This window comes from Tursiops truncatus, chromosome X (assembly GCF_011762595.2).
Source record: "Tursiops truncatus isolate mTurTru1 chromosome X, mTurTru1.mat.Y, whole genome shotgun sequence".
Lineage (NCBI taxonomy): Eukaryota > Metazoa > Chordata > Mammalia > Artiodactyla > Delphinidae > Tursiops > Tursiops truncatus.
Window position 1 is genome coordinate 515,766 of NC_047055.1, and position 5,934 is coordinate 521,699.

The following is a 5,934-nucleotide window of genomic DNA, read 5'->3' on the forward strand; positions in this document are numbered from 1 at the left end:
TCTGACTGACCAAAAGTTCTTGTTGCTGTCCATTAAAGGGTAAAGTAAACCATTCTTAAAGGATAATCACAAATCTTTCTACAGAATTTAAAATGTTCCATTACTATATGTACTCAAATATACATGTTAAAATACAATCAAATCACTCAAATCTGAAAACAAAAACTGAACTTTACTTTTGCTCCTTCAAAAGAGAAACAAAGTTCAGCCTCAAAAAAGAGAGAGAGGTGTTTTTAGAGGTCTTGGTGGGATTTACATAAAATTTATTTATTTATTTTTTGGCCATGCTGTGGGGCATGTGGGTTTTAGTTCCCCAACCAGGGATGGAACCCATGCCCCCTGCAGTGGAAGCTCAGAGTCTTAACCACTGGACCACCAGGGAAGTCCCTAGATAAAATTTAAATAAAGCAGTGTTTTCATAGGTTCAAAGAAAAGTAAGGCAATGAGTAAAGAGTTAACAGGCCTGGAACAGGCTCACGAAAAAATGCTCATCATCGCTAATTATTAGAGAAATGCAAATCGAAACTACAATGAGGTACCAGCTCACACTGGTCAGAATGGCCATCATTAAAAAGTCTACAAATAATAAATGCTGGAGAGGGTGTGGAGGAAAGGGAACTCTCCTACACTGTTGGTGGGAATATAAGTTGGTACAGCTACTATGGAAAACAGTATGGAGGTTCCTCAAAAAAACTAAAAACAGAGTTGCCATATGATCCAGCAATCCCACTCCTGGGCATGTACCCAGACAGAACTTTAATTTGAAAAGATACATGCGCCCCTATTTTCATAGCAACACTATTCACAATAGCCAAGACATGGAAACAACCTAAATGTCCATCAACAGATGAATGGATAAAGAAGATGTGGTGTGTGTGTGGATATAGATATAGATATAGATAGATATAGTGGAATATTACTCAGCCATAAAAAAGAATGAACTAATGTCACTTGCAGCAATGTGGATGGACCTAGAGATTGTCATACTAAGCAAAGTAAGTCAGAAAGAGAAAGACAAATATCATATGATATCACTTATATGTGGAATCTAAAATACGACATAAATCAACATATCTACGAAACAGACTCACAGACATAGACAACAGACTTGTGGTTGCCAAAGGGGGGCTTGGGAGGGAATGATTGGGAGTGTGAGATTAGCAGAGGCAAACTATTATATATCGGATGGATGGATAAACAACAAGGTCCTACTGTATATAGCTCAGGGAAGTATATTCAATATCCTCTGATAAACCATAATGCAAAAGAATATGTATATACATGTATGTATAACTGAGTCACTCTGCTGTACAGCAGAAACTAGCACAGCATTGTAAATCAACTATACTTCAATAAAATTAAAAAACAAAAAGAGTTAACAGGCCTGGGTATAGAAAGGGCTCAATGCACTGTCCTTGGAGCCAGAGTTAAGGTAAATACATAATGTTGTGTCCCCTCTTTGATGGAACACCCTGATCTGAGACAATTGTACCTGGACGAGATGGCAAGCTTGTGACTTCTCTGAGCATCTCAGATCCTTTTATTCTCACTGATAGGATTTCAAAGAGTCAAGTTTTTTAAGATCTATGATTTTAAAGAACAAAGTTTCTCGGGCCTTCCCTGGCGGTCCAGTGGTTAAGACTCCCTGCTTCCACTGCAGGGGGCACAGGTTCAACCCTGCTTGGGGAACTAAGATCCCACATGCCCCCCAGTGTGGAAAAAGAAAGAAACAAAGAAAGAAACGAAGAAAGAGCAAAGTTTCTCAGTACCATGCCCTTAAACTCATTAATAGAAGCAGTCTTTTACAGATCACACCATACTTAAAAGTGTATTCATGTCATTGCAAAGCTGCAAGTCAGTCTTATCCAACTTCATAGGTACTGATACAGCTCAGAATCACCCTCCTAGATGAAAGGATTATTATCTTCTTAGATGACATTAATACAATTCAATTCAGTAACTACTTATTGAATACTTACTATGTTATTATTATTTAGCTATTTAATCTTCACAACAACTTCATGCCAAAGGAACAGTCCCTATTCTCATGAAACACGCACTTCAATAATGGAGACAGGCAATTAGACGTGCAATTACAATACGTATGTGTTATGAAAAGAGTAAGCACGAGGCTACATAACAGAAGTACATCCTTATGTGTTCCCCCAGCCTGACCTCAAACAAGTTCCACTTGGTCATATAGCCTTTGCATAGCACAACCTCTGTGAAAATTCTTAGAGATGTGTTTTTATGAGAAGTTAAACTTTTTTCCCACTTGGGCAGACACATGACTCCAAAGCATGGTCCTGGATGAACGTAGCATCAGCAACCTGTTCCCCTACTGATGTAAATTACCCAATATGAGAAAGGGAATTTTTACTCATTAGTGTCAAATTTTAAAAAATAAAAAGGAAAATTTTTTCTAATTGTGAAAGCATCACATGTTGGTGCAAACAGAGATAGTAGTGGAATAGAGATTCTAAACACAGATGTATGAAAACTTACGAGCCGATAATGTGGCGTTTCTGATCAGTGGCGAAACACTAGAACACAATTCAGCTGTGTTTTTTGCCACTTTATGAAAAGGATGGCCTTTCCTCCAGTGTCCCATAACATGTTCCTCATTTCTTTGTGAGAGCTCACCAGAAGCACCTTTAGCATTCACATTTCTAGTGACATTCTTGTCACGATGATATGTGTATTCTCCAAGATGACTACTGCTCTTCTCTACTGCTCTTCTCTCTTCTTTCTGAGCCCAGCCCTCGCTAGAATCACCTATAATGTCCGTATTTCCAGCATGCACCTCAAAACTCTTCCAGCCTCTATGCATTGCCCACTTACAAGGTTGCTTCCACATGCTTAGCTATTTGTTAGGGCAGCACCCCACTTCTCAGTACCGAAATTTGTCTTAGTCTGCTCGGGCTGCCATAACAAAATACCATAAACTGGCTGGCTTAAATAACAGACATTTATTTTTCATAATTCTGGAGGCAGAAGTCTGAGATCAGAGTGCCAACATGGTCAGATTCTGGCAAGAACTCTCACCCTGGTTTGCAGACAGCTGCCTTCTCACTGTATCCTCACATGGTGGAGAGAGAGAGGAAGCGAGCTCTCTGTTGTCTCCACCTTCATGACCTCATCTAACCCTAATTATCTCCCAAAGGCCCCATCTCCAGACACAGTCACATTGGGGGGTTAGTGTTTCAACATGTGAGTTCTGGTGGAGGGGGCACAATTTTAAAACAAGGCTGCCATTTATAATAAAGAAGTAGGTAAGTGTAGAGCAGCCAAGTGTCTGGGGATAGGCTTTCTTTTATACAAGTTACAAACCTAAGATCACCTCTAAGATATGCTTTGTGATCAACACAGCTGGAAGGGCCTTGAGGTAAGGAACAAAATACCTTGTGAATTCAGCAGAGTAGGGGATGGTAGATTTGGTTTTCATAAGTTAGGAAACTTCAAAAAGACTATTCAATAAGACTTCCAGTTGCTGAAGGCAATGGTGGTTGCCTTGGTCTATGTCTCCCAATATTTCCTCCAAAAACAATACAGAATAACAAGAACACATTTTAAAAGGCACTAAAACCACATGGTAAACATAACTTGAAGACAGAAAAATACCCAAACCTCAATATAACTCTAAGTTAAAAAAAAAAAAGAAAAAAAAAACAAATCCCAGCAAGGACTTGATTCAGACTTTCAAAAAATTGACTAAAAAATGGAGAAAATTACGCAAACTATGAAAATAAATGGAAGAAAAAGATAAAATTATCTCAGAACTGAGGATAAATTAAAAGGTTCCCAAGCAAAAATGGACTCAAGAAAATTTAATAACATGCATGGAAAAAGGCAGAAAAATAACTGAGAGAATGAAAATGACATTTAGAACGAAGTAAAAAGGATCAGAAAGACAAGCAAAAAAGGAATAGCAGTTGTAAAATTGGAATCACTGGGAAAGAAAAGCAAAACAATGGAACAGAATTAATATTTAAAAGATTTAAACCTATAATCCAAGAAAATTTTCCAAAATTAAAGACCTCAGTCCACACACTGAAAGGTCTCACTGGGTTCCTAGGAAAATTAACCAAACTGATCAATCCAAGGCATATCCTAGTAAAACTATTAGACATGAAAGATAAAGAAAATATATCCTCAAGACCTCTAAGCAAAAAGATCAAATAACCTGTGAAGGTAAATTAATTAACCTGGTGCCAGGCTTTCCAAAACAACATACAAAGCAAGGAAGCCAACAATGAAGTAGCATTTTCAAGAAACTTAGGAAAGAGAGTGTGAGCCAAGAATTTTATATCCAGTGAAACTAGTCTTTAAATATCAAGGTTACGGAAAAAGAAAAAGTTTTAAACAAACCAGGACTTAGATAATTCTGTGTCAATGTGCCCATAAGCAATTTTTAAAAGGTATAGGTACTAACATTATGCAAACATTACTCTTTGGGGAAGTTATGTGATGGGTAAAATACTGTACTGTTTTTGAAACTTCTTTTGATTCTGTAATTACTTCAAAATAAAAAGTTTCAAAAAGGTATAAGTACAAAGGTACTTGTAGAAAAAATACAAACCTCTTTGAATGCTAAAATAAATAAGTAAATTTAAAAAGTAAGCAGAGAAAGCCCATCTTGTAGAGAAGGAAACATAAAATGTAACATTGTATACATAATTGTAAGATATAACTAAATTGAGGCAAGCATGTCAGTTAGATCAATAAATGTGAATGGGCTTAATTTATCCATTAAAAGAAGAAACTTTTCAATTTGACTCACAAAGCAAGAACCAATCATATGCTGCAGGCAACAGACCACAGAGAGCAAAATGATTGAAAAAAGCCAAAAATAAAAGAAGGGATAAAGACTTACAAGGCAAATGGAAACAATAAGAAATCGGGAGAGGGGTAGTGTTTCTTATATCAGACAAAGCAGAATTCAAGCCAAACACTGAATGTGACAAACAAGGGTGCTTTTTGACACTAAAATCTGCAATTCAATATGAATCATATAACACAGTAACTAGTTTTATGAAGCAAAAAATATAGAAGATGTATAGAATCAGAGATAAAAACACACTAAAGATAGGAGACTTGAATATACCACTCTAAGACAGCTCAAGTAGGCAAAAATTAAGTAATAACATAGAGGACCTAGACAACATAAAAATGTGGATCTTATGCATTGCACACTAGTATTAAAGAATACATCTTCTCAGGTGTCCACATCACAGAAATTGATTATATGTTAGGTCACAAAGATCAATAATTTCATAAAGTACAAATATTGCAAACAACACTGATTGATCACAATAAAATAAAACTAGAAAGTATTAAAACATTTTTAAAAGGGCCTTCTGCCTGGGAATTTTATTTATTTATTTATTTTGATGTGGACCTTTTTAAAAATTTATTTATTTATTTATTTATGGTTGCGTTGGGTCTTCATTGCTGTGCACAGATTTTCTCTAGTTGTGGTGCACATGCTTCACATTGCGGTGGCTTCTCTTGTTGCAGAGCACGGGCTCTAGGCATGCGACTTCAGTAGGTGTGGCACACGGGCTCAGTAGTTGTGGCTCGCAGGCTCTAGAGCGCAGGCTCAGTAGTTGTGGCGCACGGGTTTGGTTGCTCCGTGGCATGTGGGATCTTCCCAGACCAGGGCTCGAACCTGTGTCCCTTGCATTGGCAGGCGGATTCTTAACCACTGCACCACCAGGGAAGTCCCTGGGAATTATTTTTAAGACCTTTAGTTAAACAACTCTTGGTTGAAGAAAACATGCAAATTAAAATTACAGCATTTCTAAAACAAATGATGATATAAACATATCAGAATCTATGGGATGCATTTAAAGCAGTGATCAGAGGAAATGTTATAGCACTAGTCACTGTTATCAGTAAAAAATGAAAGATTGAAAATAAATTATCAGTTCAACC